The 15,850-nt window shown below is 36.1% G+C and overlaps 1 protein-coding gene and 1 long non-coding RNA gene across 2 annotated transcripts in view; one reads left to right on the top strand and one right to left on the bottom strand.

Annotated features, from left to right (window-relative positions):
- LOC148942779 (guanine deaminase-like) overlaps window positions 1–15,850 on the bottom strand; it is a 123,670-nt gene that overhangs the window by 49,823 nt on the left and 57,997 nt on the right. The window lies entirely within an intron of this gene.
- Window positions 810–7,514, top strand: LOC148942780 (uncharacterized). The gene is made up of 3 exons (XR_016143050.1): window positions 810–893; window positions 2,519–2,647; window positions 7,252–7,514. It is a non-coding gene; the product is annotated as an uncharacterized LOC148942780 (long non-coding RNA).

Here is a 15,850-nt window from a genome sequence, read left to right as displayed (position 1 = left end):
TGAAGAATTATTCTGTGAGTAGTGTGCTATCCGTGAATACAGCAATGCCCATATCCATTCAAATCCCGGCACCGGCACTTATTTGAAGCTACTGGATGGTACCTGCAGCCAACCTACAATAGCCTTCCCTAAAGAAATTTTCCAAGACGTAGGGGCTATTGTTTACATATATATGGCTGTTATGTAATAGTCTGGAGATTTTCTTGTTTACTTTGGCGTATTTAAATGTTTAAACCTACGGGCTCCGATCGAAAAAACCCTCAGGACATTTCTGAGGAACCCCAGGATGTAAAAAAGATCTTAGTACACCCTCCCCCCAAGACGTTACTCTAATGTTTACTTGTATAGATGACGTAATTTTCTATGTCAACGCCACTTTTTTTTGCTAGGGCTTTCACAGGGGTTTCTTTTGCTTCCAAAAATGTAAGACTTACTACGGGCCAGATATTTTTAGTGTTTCAAGCAACAAAGGTTTCCCCCTCTCCCTATTACACAACACATGTTTTTGTCCAAGAATCCTTTGTAACCCGACAACAAAGGGTTTCCCCTTATGTGGTTTAGACAAGAGTTTCTTTTGCTTCTGAATATGTATTTCCTATGGGCCAGATATTTTTACTATTTCCAACAACAAAGGCTTTCACCGTTATGTGGTATAGACAAGAGCTGGTTTTGATCCAAACCCATTTGTAGCAAATGCAAACACCGGATATTTCCCGTTACATGGCCTATTCAAGAGTTTGTTTATGCTCTTACTGGGTAAAGGACCGGGTAGTTCCATTGTTCCATTAGAGTTTCAAATTTGCATACAAGCATGGTGAATCATCAGTTTGGCATTCAAAATAAACAGTGAAAGAAGAAACTTTAAAAAGGATATTATCCGAACATACCTACAGGTAAGGTTCCAAGTACAGTAAGGGATTAAGGTAAGTCCCCCCCCCCCAAAAAAAAGCTGAGTATGCTTAGATTGAAGGTGATAGGATTTTGTATATGAAAATAAAAGCTAAAACCTAACCCCTCCCCCCATAAAAAGATTTATGGGGGGGGGTATAATAATTCTATCTTATCATAGCTAAATACAGTTTATCGTAAATTTGTCCCCTATTTTAAAGCGCATTGAAGAAATTCCAATCGATGCTTATTCTCACGGATGGGTAAGCAGATGCTTTAATTGACATCCGTGAATCTAGAGTGCATTTTCCGACAGGTATGAGATTGACCACGCACACCATTAATAATTGAGTGTTTTGAGAATTTTCTCATTTTGAATTGATACATTTCAGCCAAATACGTTTTACCTCTAAAGTCAAATGTTTACGTAAAAGTATCTAATATATGGGGTAATGGATGGGTGGAGAGTGTTTTTGTTCAATCATAAATACATATAGCTAAAGAAGTGTCTTTTTGATTATAATAATGATTCCTAGTATAGTGTAAAGCCCCCGTCCCCCTTACATGGTGTAAGCAAAAGGGCTTACACATCATTTTGCTGCCATAGACTTATATCAATCCTGTATTTTTGGCTATGAGTAGGCCCGTTGAGACGGGATGGGAGGTAATAGGGATGAGTTATGTTATACGATTCAAATTCAAGGCAGATGCAATACTTTTTGAAATTATTGTTTTAGAGATCAATTTTTGTAAAATTAAAACAATTTTATCTTTATTTCAGGATAATATAGACCAACAAGGGCTTCCTCTTAGAAACAAGCTGAGGGTATTCGATGATGTAATCATACAAAGCAAAGATGTGGGACCTCCTGCACTCCCCTTGTAAGGCAAAGATATGGGGTCTTTTCTGCCCCCTCCCCTTACAAGATGACATAACTAATGTCAGTCCTCTCTTATGTAAAATCGGTATATTATCATCCAAAATTACGCAATTATTTTATTCCAACAATCACGAATTATACCTATAAAAAGTTTTTTTTTATGTTTTTTCAGCATGGTGAATATATTCAGTTTAATAAAAAGAAAAATAACTGAGCTATTGAGGGCCTTGTTGGGGGCCAAAAAATAGAGTTATAGATTTTTCAACATAATGAAATAATATAATCTTTTTCGGGTTAATTGGACCATTTCAAAAAAGGAAAATAAGGTATAAATTATATTTTTTTTAGGTTCACCTAGTGATATTTCCGCCAACTCAAGGATGTTATGGGAATTTTGAATGCCCTGACCCACCAAATGATACAGGCTAATGATGTGTTCTTTTCACAGGTGAATATCATAATTGTCTTCAAAAAGCCTTGTTGGGGGCCAAAAAATATAGTTATAGATTTTTCAACATAATAAAATAATATAATCTTTTCCGGGTTAATTGGACCAGTTCAAAAAAGGAAAATAAGGTTTTAATTGTATTTTTTTAGGTTCACCTATTGATATTTTCGTCAACTCAAGGATGTTATGGGAATTTTGAATGCCCTGGCCCACCAAATGATACAGGCTAACGATGTATTCTTTTCACAGGTGAAAATCATAATTGTCTTCAAAAAGAAAATAACTTTTATTCCTTTTCCAGGTTACAGCTGAAATATCGACAGAACGGGAATGCAAATACAAACCAGATTGACTGGATATATTATTTGAAGATTAGTTTGGTCAGGGACCGAGCACCACGCAAACAAACAGTATTAATACCGCACCTGCCGTAAGTAAAATCATAGTTATTGAGACTCATAACGAAATTTCCCCTTGCTATTTTCAAAACGAAAGGGAGCAGACCAAGACTTAGTTGTCTTTTTCCCCTTAATAAAACAGTACCTTTTCAAAGAAGGGAAACAAACAGGAGGTTGAAAATCTTGTTCGATAGTTCTGGAAAGGGCGGGGGGGGGTGTTGATGCCACCCTGGTCCTCAAAAATAGAACAGGTTTTTCATCACTGCTAAAATGATATATTCCTGTTCAAGATAAAACCGAAACATTTCAAAGGGAAAATAACCAGGATGTTGGGACCTTATTCAATAGTTCTGGGAGAGAGAGGAGGGTTTGATGGCCCTGGCCGTTAAAATAGAGTTACGGGTTTTTTTCAAGCTAATAACTGATACTGTTGGGGGCCATGTTCGATGGTTCTGGTAGGAGGTTTGGCCCTGAAAAAATTACAGCTTGATAATATAAACTTTTTACAGGTTAATAATTTATCTTTTTACAAGTTAATGATACATTTTTCAAACAGGTTAAAGTCATTATTGTTTCTAAGAGAAAATAAGTTGTTATAGTTTTTAGGTTTGACTAGCGATATTTTCGCCATTTCAAGGTGCCAACAATCTTGTTGGTGACACAGAGACACCAATATGATCAACACCAACAAAATTTAACGATTTTCTCTGTATCAGCATGGTCCTAGAGGTAGTATACGGGAGGGGTGAACTTGTTTTTGAGGGGGTAAACCCAAATAGTGTAGCTCTCCCTAATTTTGACCTAGACAGTTTTGTGGCTGATCTAGGTCTTGATACCGAATTTTTGGACTGGCTGCAAGACGACTTATCACTTAACATACTCGAAAGAGTGTCAGAAGACCAGAGATCACTCACCCAATCAGCACTCACAGTGAAAATGGGGAGGTGGACCGGGGGGGAGTAGGAAAAACTGGTTGTGGTTTACCTCCTATATTGCCTGAATTTCATGTATGAAATTCTGTTTTTAGCATTGTTTACGTCTTTAGAGCTGAGTTTTGGAATCCATTCAACTTTATTTTGGGGGGAAGGGTAGTATTTTCATGGATCCAGTTGACATAATACGCTCATACGTGGGCAAGATTTGATCCCTCCTTGAATAACCATTTTGGGAGGGGGAGGTAGGGTTATTACTAAAGCATCAATTGTGCATTGTTATTATTTAAATGAGGAATGGGGTGAAGTGTATTTACATTATATGCAAACTCATTTACAAACAGTTCACCCAGACCTACATACTTTTGGGAGTTTATTTTCGGATTGGGTGGGCCGTATTTTAAGTAAAGTGGATTTTTATAATGAAAATAGAATGGTTCAGTAGAATTATTTTTTGAAAATTAGGTATTAAAGGGGGTAAGTTTAAAAAGGATTTTGTTTTAAGAGGCGGGAGGGTTGTATAAAATATAATTCAGACTTAAATGGGCTTAAGGATGTACAACACATTCGTTTCGACACAGGGTTATGGTGCTTTAAAAATGCATTCCTTATCACAGTAAAAAAAAACAACCTTTTCGGTGATTTCAAAGAGACATATTGATTAGATTTTTCACTTATTAGGCCTAGGCAGGGACAGAGTTGTCTAAATAAGATTTCAACTATTTAAATGGACAATACCTTGTAACACTTAAAGATAGCTATTTTTGAGAGGTCTAATGTGAAATTAAAGATTGGTGTTACAGTGTTGAACTATGATACAGAATTTGAGGCGGTGAACATAAAAGATAAAAAGGGTGTAATATATCCAGTGAGGGCTCCGTACATTGAATCGGTGAAATACTGGGTATGGCTTTTTTACGAGCCTGCTAGTGAGCCAAATTCCATAGGAGATTTTTTCCTATTACAGATGTTAGTGGGGTTTTAAGTGAGGGGAAAAGATCTTATCGGGCTGCTTGCTTTTATTGTTCAATGTCTCTCTAGATTCCATACAGAATTAAAATTAAAACATCACTTGAGACATTGTAAGTGGCATGGGTACCAGTCTGTGGGCAAGGTTCTGGGTGACAATGTAATCATGCCGTTCAATAACTTTCTGAGTTTACTCTTACAAAGTGACAAGGGTGGCGTTAGATATCGATGCCAAACGCACGGACGCGTAGGATCCATCGAAATTGATTCGTGCTAAAGACCATTAGGCCATTACGGTCTCTTTTGCACAAGAAGAGAGAGACTCTAGTAATACCATGTAATTGCTAGAGGATTTCTAGACATTGGATCGGCAAGATTAAATTGGCACAGTCATGATTGCACTTATTGAAACAGAAAATAAGTCAGTTTCACTGCTCGGCAATACAAGTTATCTAATAAGTTCATCACCATAGGACGAGTTGCCGTTAAGGATAAGAGGTTGTATTTGGTTTGCAAGGAAAAATTTGTTGAGGGTATTGGCGAGGGAATGTCAGTCCGAGATCATAACTATCTAAGCAATTCAATTTTATCAGGGTATAATAATTTTGTGGCCTAGCCCATAAATTTTGTAATTTAAACGTTTACTTAAACGCAAGATTACTTTCTACCGGTTTACATACAAAATTCAAAGTATGATTTGAAATTCATGTTACTAGTGTTGGCAAGTTTGCAGAAAGGTGAAATTCAGATGGCACATAGGTAGATGGTTCTTTTTCTTATAATATCATACCCAAATCATCTGAGAAGCTGATAGTCTCTCATTTGAAATGGAAAACAGTGTGTAATGGTTATACTTGCTTGAATAAAATCCGTTTTTAGAGTTCTATATTTTTTTTCCCCAAATCAATAAGTCAATTAATTCAAGCACAGAAAAGCGACGATTTTAATAGTTTTTCTCTTCTTAAACAGCGCTTTCCAGATGAAGAAATGTATGATTTATTAACGTTTAAGGGCATATATCTGTATAGTACTACAGCTCGACCTCGAGGCGTCGTAAGGAAACATTTCCGCCCATCGAAGCATTTTATGATTCACTTCACGATCGTCAATGAACCACTACTGACTATGAATTTGCTAAAAAAAAAATTTTGAGCCAAGGAAGGGGGTAAAATGGGGAGGATTATTGTAAAATTTACATGGCAAGTGATGCATTGACATTATTGGATATTGTATATAAAAACACGGATAAAATCTATGACGATTTTTGGTTGGATTTGGGGTATTATTTTTCAACTCATCATCTGGTGATGCATTTGATCATCAAAATAGGTAAGAAAACTATAGGTCGGATTACCGACGTGGATCAGCAATAATTTCTAGAGTTCATGAGGGAAGGGTATATTTTTCGTGGAGATCGTATCCCGGAAACTGACCCGACTAGACAACGCACCGGTGAAAAGTTGGACGCAGTTTTTCTAGGTATGAACTCCTTAATCCGTCAGGAATGTCTCACAACTCTTTGCCGCGTGTAAATTACAAATGGATTAACAATCCTCGTGACCAAAAATTCCCCGACGTTTCCATTGTCGAGAAAAGTGGGCTAGAGGGATTTTTTCTCGAAATTGATGATAAAATACAAGTGGAAGTTCATGACTCGGTAAAGGATCTTGTTTTACCGTGCATACACAAATCGGTGTCTAAGGACTTACTTAGTCAATATCATCCGGAAAAGAATATTGTTGTAAATCGCAATCTTTTGCTTTGGACGCTAGCCAACGATATCAAGATTCCAAGGATTCATAGAGCCCTCCTGTTTGATCAAAAGCTTTACATGAAGACATTTATTGATACCTTTGTCAGTAAACATTCTGAAGCAACTATAGCAGGTTGAAAGAGAGATCATTAAACTTATTTCAAATTCAGTCTTCGGTAACATATGCGAGAGTGTGGGCCATAGGAGTCCTTGTGACGTCGTAACTAACCTAAAAGAATGTACTCGAATCATTGCCGATCCGAAATTTACATCGTTCACGACCATAGACTCCAATATGTTCCTGTTGCAATGAAAAAGCTCTCAAATGGACTTTAACAATTGGGACGACTCCATTTACTCGGAGTTAGTAAAGTGCCAAGCTCAAAATAACTTTTTAATCCGAAACGAAGAGCGACTAGATTTCCCACGGTGTGCTTGCAGGTCCGAAGATGGACTGTGTGCAAATTCACGATAGGAAATCATAAAAGTCTGTAAGGGGGTGCCTAAACACTATGTGAAGGAGAATTTCGACATTTTGACAATTTCGACATGAAGTGCTTATAGAAACTGTGTAGAAAATAGGCTAGTCCCAAGAGCGAAATTCGTTTCGATTCACACTTTAAAATTCAAAAACAACACGGTTAGAATAGAAAAAATATCATGTCAGCCATATTGGAATAAGTATATGTGTGTGCGGACATTGTGAAGGTACTAACCCATGGACATTACCTTACTTTGAACCAAGATGAATTTGTAAAATACAGACACCTTCTCAGTCTGGAGAAAATTCAATAGTTGGCGAGAAGAGGGTCCGTTTTTTGCATCCCAACAGTATTTTGTCAGTCACCATCTCAGCAGTGTTATTCTTGTATTTCAATCCTTTTTTGTAGTGTTTTTTGTAGTAATTTTATATGTTTATTCCGTGTGTGCGCAAGGCAATTTTTTTTAAACAGAAAGTGTTTAATAATATACTATTATTTAGATGCATCCCCCCTGTCCTGCTTCCCGCCTGGGGATGGCTTTTTGACACCGCAGTGGCCACCACGCCCTCTGGGGGGATCTGGCCATCGTAGTGGCCGCACCGCCATAGTGGTTCTGCATGCCTAAGTGTTTTTAATGTTTTTTCAAGTTAATATTTTTTTTTTAAATATGTTGTTTTCCACCAATTTTTAATTTTTTGTAAATATATTGTTTTCCCCCAGTGTATATCTTATGTAAGTAAAGTGATATTCAAGTTTCTGTCAAATTTTTCGTAATCCATTTATTGTCAATAAAGAAAACATGTATTTATTCTTTTTTGTTTTGAACATAGAGAATTATTATTTATTAAACAGATTGAGTTATTTTACAGTTAGTGGTATTTTTGAAGTAAGAAGAGTAATATGTATCAATTAAAAACACTCTTCAGATCGTTTCTTTACGCGACATCCATATCTGGCAAAACGTCACTTTTAACGAAAATAATTTAAAATCGTAAAAAAATAACTGTAAAAAAATCCGAAAAATATCTATTATTGCTACAGCGTGTGAACCGAGTTTTATGATAAAATAAAGACTATTGCACGAGACACAAAATTCATGCGAGGGCTTGATGTTTTTAATATTATTAAACCAAGCTCGTGGTTTATTGTTCATGATTTAGCTGTATAAATTGAAGAATGGTCTCAGGAGATGCTACAATTTAATCACGGTCCAATCTCATCATTAAAAAATTTCTGTCGCCGAAGTTTTCCACAATCTCATTCATAAGAACAAATGTAAGAGAACACTTGCTTTGAACTTTGCTTACTATATCATCTATGGGGTTGTTTGTAATTAAAATTCCCTCATAACTTTAAACAAACAAGTATGAACCTAAACTCCTAATCTCGGCATACAATCAGGCTGTGAATAAACCCAATGGTTATATTCTATTAGATCTCAATTAAGACATACCCGAGGATTTACGTGTAGTCACCGATATGTTTGACAATGAAATTACCATATATCTACAAGTGAACAGTAAAAAAGGTCATTAGTTGCCATCATGACACTGAAAAAACTATGTAAAAACAGGCATTTATTTACCGTCCTCGGTAATTAAAAACCGTGACCTAGGAAGACCGTTTCAAATATGGTGTTGACAAAGAATTCACTAATCTCTTATCAGAACTTTGTTGAAATTTAACTGAAGGCAATGTTGAACTGACAGAAGTTTTAAGCAGCAGCTAATGCAATATCGTTCGCTTGTATGTGTCCTAGCATCCAAAAACAAAGGAAAGGATTTTACAAGAAAACATATTCTTCAAGCGGAGGGTAGGTTATTTACACTTGTGCTGCTGATAATTGTTGCACTTGTAAACAGCATTCTCTGAAAAATGACTAAACCCTTCAGGCTGATACCAATAGAACTCGCCCTTCCACCAAAAGATCATTTTGAGGACAATCCTAGAAAATTTATTAACAATGAGACAATTGCCAACGATAAAAAATTACTTTTGCTTCAAGATTCCTTTCGACGAGTGGATAAACACTACAGGCATAAACACTACCGAGAAAAACCACTAAAAGTAAATGTCATTGATTGCGATCCTCATCAAAATTTGGAAACTTCGACACCACCAAACCAAGAAGAAGATTCGTCAGTGTCTAAAGTTTTGAAAAGTGCTGTAGACCTGTTACCTCAGTCTTATAGTGAGCAATGTAAAAGAATCTTGACCTATCTAGCTGAAAGTGAACATGTACAAATAAACGGTAAAAAGAATCATGTTACAATTCACGGCAACACCTACAATCTAATTCATTTGATAGTAAATCGTAAGAGACTTACATTATTTGACTGTCATTTGCCTAAAGTTTGAAGCTCATCCAATTTCCCCAAAAGTCTTATTGCCGATAAATATATTTTAAATCGATTAGAGGAATATAGTCAAATATCAAAAAGTGATTTTAAATCATTTTCAAAAAATACTAGCATACCAAGTGCCGAGGATGATTTGTCATTCAAAACTGCCGAGTGAAGACGTCTCAAATTTGGTGCATTATGCAAAATGCTAACTTCACTTCACTACGTGTTTACGTGCAAAATGGCTCAAGCTTTGAAACATTTAATGATTGCATTTTACTTGCAATCAGTGTTTTTAGTCGAAATGCATATGCCGTTCCATTGCAGTCAAAGAGAGGGACTGAAGTTGCTAAATCCATCCTTGAACAGGATCGCTATAGAAAAATTCAAAGAGATAGAGGTAGTGAATTTGCTAATCCACACGTAAAAAAAAGTTTTATTGCAATATAATGCACTGGTCTATCATAGTCATAGTCCAGTAAAGGCCGCACTGGCTGAATGTTTGAACGTTTGATAAGAGCTATTGACTTTTATCCTCGAGATATTGTATTTTGTAAAATACTACTAGTTTTATTCTTAGTTTAGATAAAATTTTGCTGATTTCTAATCAGCGTCCTCATTGATCACTGTCCAAACTTAGTCATCTGGAAGTTCATCGAGGAGGTCTTCATACACTTGAAATTCTTCTTAAACCATGTTCAACTGAAATTCAAGTGAAAAGAAGAAATTCAATGTTGGTGATACAGTCTGAATCAATTGAACTACCAATGCTATTGAAAAAGTAAATTACTTATGATCCACTGAGTTTTTTAAAGTGTATAGAGCCTTAGACGCTGAACCCGTAACTTATCGTCTGCGTGATGTGAAAGATGAAGAGATTCTCGGTGTCTTTTATGACAATGAATTAAAAAAACTAAAAACAATGGAATCAACCAGATTTAAAAGATATTAAAGTGTCGAACTCACAGTGACAAGAGACAGTTGCTTGTTCGTTGGCAAGGATAAACTCTGATTTTGATTTTTGGATTCCCGCTGAAGACGCTCATAATGCCCAATGATTTCTATGTCACATTCATTTCTAGTGTCTCTGACCCACTCTCCAAAGATTTGAATAAAACAAGTGCTTTTTGGACAAAACTCTCCCCCGCCATCTGATCAAATGGAAAGTATGAAGTTGGTTCTGTGGATTGTATTCTCAAAAATAAATACGATATCCTGAGAAGCGATCGTGCATATTACATAAGAGTAAGGCCAGATGATTGGCCAGTCTTTACCGAAGAATGGATGGAATCACTGAATTCTGGTGAATACCTATTTTTCAAACTAGCATACAAGGAATTTTGCTAATATGAATGTTTTGTGTCATACAATCAATAGAAGAATCTCCGCTCATAAGAATGGTGCGATCTATTTTAACTATTCAATGGAACACGGAAAGATTTGCATTAGCTCCTCCATTGAAAAGGAAAATATTAATCTTAACGATAACTTGAGAGATGTTCCTGGTATTAAACAGAATATAATTATTGATAAAAGTACTGAAACCACCAGTGGGATGGAACATGTTGTTTTTGTTGGTTATCCACCCGGTTTCTTCTCGGACAGTTGATTATTTCTTTATGCATTCATTGTTGTGACATCGATAATTGGTAATAACAATGTTCTCCTCCTACGTGTTTTTGAATGAAAAACCTCCCACGATCACATTCACCACTCAATGTAGCACCTTCCATATGTTTCTTTAAACACTTCATATTTGAAATTATGCCAGTTAACATTAAGAAGTGAATTAGGTTATCCTTTAGCAACAACAAAAAATTGGCTCTGCTTGCATGTCATTTTTGTCCCATTCAACAACGATATGGTTAATAGACAAAATAAATTTGTTTTTCCTGATATTGATTGGTATGTTGCTACTTTTAGACCAAAACAATTGGGTTATGGAATTTGACTATTATAAAAGGTCGTTCGTCAGTGCTGGGTTATGGTGTTGGCAATTAGTTTGATAAGTTTTTTCGCTCTGCACTACCCCTGGCTAAGAAAATATTGCTCCGGTTACCGCTGATTTTGCGTCCTATATACTACACGATTAGGGCTCTGGGAGGGATTTTAAAGGAAGTGTTTACGAAAATCTCAGGTCCAGTGCGTGATTTCTCGGATAGTGATTGAAATCACGACAAAGCAAAAAAGTTTTAAATATGTTAGGAAACACTACACCACTCATCAGTCTCTACTCAGGTCAGAAGGGAAATATATCACTCTTGTCAAAGAAGAAAAAGAAATCAAGAGACAAAAAATGTTAGATCGAAAAAAGATTCCTTTTCCCAGACAGAAATGGTAAATTTACCACACAAAAGGTCCCACCCCTCATTCACCTAATCATTTCAATGCAAAAAAATGTTTATATGAGTACAAAACATGGTTACTATGAACAATTCTATCCGCAATAATGTTCTTTGAAAACGTTCACTATTAAATTTATTACAGTGAAAACTATTTCGTAGATTGACCTTTCACATTTATAGATTTACAGGTGACAGTAAAAAAATCTAACGATGAAAAACCAATTGCTGTCGAGGGTTTATCATTTGAAAATTGTGTACTACACAATTTGCTTAGACAAATCAATGTCTGCATAAATTTAACATTGGTGAGCACTAGCAACAATCGTTCAAACTATTAGAGTTCCATACAATTCATGCTGATGACTCCAAAGTCCTCTAAGAAATTAAGGGGCTTGGCCATTGGAAATGAAAATAAAATGGACCTTGACACTACCGATACACTTAGAGAGGCGACTACTAGTGATTTACACATAGTGGTGAAAATAAATTATGAAATATTTAATACACCCAAATGGTTTCATCCCAATGTTAAGATTGACACAAAGTTAATACTTGCCCCGTCCAATTTTTTGGCGAAAGGTACTTGCTATAGCCCTTGACGCGACAATCTCTCTTACTTTTGCAATACTTCATTTACGAAAACAACAGGTCATGAGTTTATTTCCTTTGGCAATTGAAAATTTTAACAGCCAGTGGAAATAATATAAAACTGTTCGTTTCGCACACAATCCCAAAACAATGACATATTGCCATGGGTTCACGTACCTACACCGGCTCTTCATTTATCAGTTGTGAAATTCCTTCAAAATTTGCTTTGGTTTTTGTAAAAAGTACTAGTTCTATAGGACCAAGGACAATTTCCACAGATCAATTTGAAATGTTTGGGCTCTCTTCTCTTGTGTGTAAAGTAAATGGAATTCCGCTCTATAATTTATTCTTTGATAAATCCTACAGGACCCTTTATGAACTGACCTTGGAATCCCTTGATCGAAATTTACATCTATTTCAAAATGGTATAGCTGATACAATATTTGCAAAAACTCATGGTATCATTGTATAGGACTTGTCTGGTACTCAAGACATGAGTAGTGTCTGAACGTTCACTGTACGTTTAGAGTTTACCTTTGCTGAGGCACTGACTGAGAGTATAGCATTAATCTCACTAAATCAATTTGATACTTAATGAGAAGTTACCCCCAATGGCAGTGTTGTATTGGACTTGGCACCATGAACATAAATCAAATAATCAATTTATTCAATTTGGATCCGCACATGTCCAAATAAAAAACTTATCGTATACCTTCGGATTTTCTTGAGCATATTCATAACTCGCAATACTAGCGATAACTAGCGATAGAATTATCATTGTTAATAGTAGTCCGTCGACTGTTAAGACGGGTCATTGGCTATGCATCTTCCAAACAGCAAAGGACATTTAATTTTTCGATCCTCTGGGCTTACCATTTTCATTCTATACACCCTACATCAAAATTTCCTCGAGCGAAGAGGGAAATTTATTATTCAAAATCGAATGCAAGCACAAACTTGATCAACCAAAAGCTATGGTTTTCATGCATTGCTATATCGCGATTAGAGATTTTTTCTATCATACCAAGGTAAATATTTTCCATTGATCACGTTTATCATAGTGATAATTGGAGCAAAGGAAACCTCTAGTTTGAGAGTCACAAGCAACAAGACGTGAATTACATTCTTAAATTTGTGCTGCATATCCTCTATGCAGTTTACTTGGATTTTGTAATTTGCACTTTTCGTCATAGTCATCAACAATAGTGCAATTCTCACAGGATGACCAGCTGCCCAATGTTTAAAAACATATTGGACATGTGTAGAACATTTTTCAGTGTTGACTCTCTCACTACCAAAAATAAACTAATCTGCAATCGAAAAAAGGAATGTTTTTTTTACTTCTAGAGAGAGAGAGAGGAGTGAATACGTAACGTCACACTTCAAACCAATTGAACCTGTTTGGACAGGATTTTTTAAAATATCATCAACAATAGTGCAATTATCACAGGATGACCAGCTGCCCACTGTTTACAAACATAGCATACATGTGTAAAACATTTTTTCAGCGTTAACTCTCTCCCTACCAAAAATAAACTAACTTGCAGTCGAAAAAAGAATGTTCTTTTTACTTCTAGAGAGAGATAGAGAGAGAGAGAGAGAGAGAGAGAGGGAGGGAGGAGGAGGAGTAAACAAGTAACGACAAACTTCAAATCAATTAAACCTGTTTGGCCAGGATTTTTTAAAATGTCGACTTATTTGTAGTTGCCATACAAAACAGAGACTGAAACAACAGTTTGGACAGAGTCTTAAATCAGCATTGAAGAACTTGAATTTCTAGGTAGTGTTCAAAAGAAAATCTGCAATATCATTTTGTTCATTTCGATTGGTATGTCAATTAATTGAATACATTTGGTCCGCGACGCATAAGTCTCATTCAATAATCCAAAAATGGAGACTCATCTTTCATGATATCTTAAAGCATTCTTTGAGAGATTATTTTCTTTTGCATTGATAATTTTTTAAAATGATCGTTTAGATTCAAGCATTTTTCCAAAGTCACAAGATTCCGCATGATTTTTTTTTCTCAAATCTGTCCATTTTTATAATCCTGACACTCCCACTGCTGATTATAAACTAAACTAACAAAGCCAAAAAATGAAGATTCTTTCTACTTTGAGCACCCTATCGTCACTTATTGGTCCCAAGAGAAGCGGTCCTCAAACTATGATACGTGTCCCTCTTGGGGGAACGCAACAAATTTAAGGGGGTACGCGGCCCCCCAACCCAATAATAAAACGACCCTTTGACCCTAGTACTGGTAGTTTTATTTTTATTTTAGCTATAGTTTACGAAGTACCGGTAACTGAGAAGGATTGCCTAAAATGGTTTGTGGGTAACAAGGGGTACAGTGTCTAAATAAGTTTGATAGGGAAAGAAGTAGTAACCTATTAATATCTAAGAAGAAAAAGGATTTCTTACGATTTCAAAACATTTTTATTTTCAGAAACAAAATAGTAAAGATCTTACTCTTTTTTTACATTTTGATTCAGATCATTATCTGCAATATATCTAACCAATGCATTTAATCCATCTTGTAGTCTATGTATATGCAGTATATTCACTGTCGCTGCAAAACATAATTGTTCCTCCAACTTCAATTTGCTCAATGATATCACATATCTTGCAAACATCTCATCCCATTCAAGGGTTAGCCGACGACTGCTTGTAATTTCTACTGCAATAGTGGGTACTCTTGGTTTCATCTCACTGCTGCTGCTAGCACCCTCAACATCCAACAGAGTAAGAGCACTCATATCCAATACTAAAATATGCTTTCTAAGAAGAAAAATCAATATTCACGATGTTGACGCTTTCAACTGTTTTTCAATACTGCGGTCAGTGGACCAAAACACGTCTTGCGTAAGCTCTACCAAAACAAGTGGCGTTGACCCTCAAAACCTGATAGTGAAAGATAAACCCAGCAATTTTTTTTAATTCATCCAGTACTTTATTAGTATTTCTTCTGCTGCATAGATAAATAAGAAAATCCTTAAATAAGAAAGAATCGATCCCTCTCTCTTTAAGCTTAGGAGCAACTTTTTATTGCAATAGTTTGATATTTAAGAATTAACTTTTACCGATAAAAATTTTTTTTTTCATAAAAAAGGGAAGCTCCAAATTCCTCAGCACCCAGCGCTACCATCTTAAAGTCAAGTTTGGAAAATTCCAAGGACTAACACCTCCTAGGCCTTCTATAGGCCAGAACGTCATTAGATTGTACCCCCCCCCCCTTCACTCCTTATTAGGCTCCACTTGGTCCCACCAATCGTTCCCGAGATATTGCAGATAATTTGAAATATCAGGTGGATACAGCGTATTTTGATTTACTGATATCTCGACTTCGTTTCTGTAGTACACCCTTAAGAAACTCTGAGGATGTCTATCTAGCAAGGATCACTAAGCTCTCTCAGCTTGTCGGGCATCCAAGAACACACATGACCGCCAATCCTATTAAAACTTATTTGTGAACAAGGGATAGTTTCCATAACTAATAACCCTTACTCCGTGGGCTGTTAGAGTGATTATTGGGCTGGGTAGCGGAAAAGACCATGAGAAGGAGGATGGTGGCACTCCAAACACTTTTTGAACTAAGAAAGAGCAATGTTGATCCAAATTTCGATTGAATGGTCCCCCTTCAAAGTTTCTAAAGCGAATTCTCCCATGCAGAGTTACCAGACGAAAATATTATTTGCTCTTTTTTAGATCTTGTTTTGTAAGAAACCAATACCTCCAAATGGATTGGGGTTTGCTTATCTTAAGGACTTAAGGAATATAAGTTTGGAACCGATCAAAAACAGTTTTGGGTTCTTCTTTTAGCCCGT

Source organism: Artemia sp. Qi Xiang Cuo, chromosome 16 (assembly GCF_049724085.1).
Source record: "Artemia sp. Qi Xiang Cuo chromosome 16, ASM4972408v1, whole genome shotgun sequence".
Taxonomy (NCBI): domain Eukaryota; kingdom Metazoa; phylum Arthropoda; class Branchiopoda; order Anostraca; family Artemiidae; genus Artemia; species Artemia sp. Qi Xiang Cuo.
The sequence above is the reverse complement of the archived record's forward strand: the minus strand, read 5'-3'. Positions and strand labels throughout refer to the sequence as shown.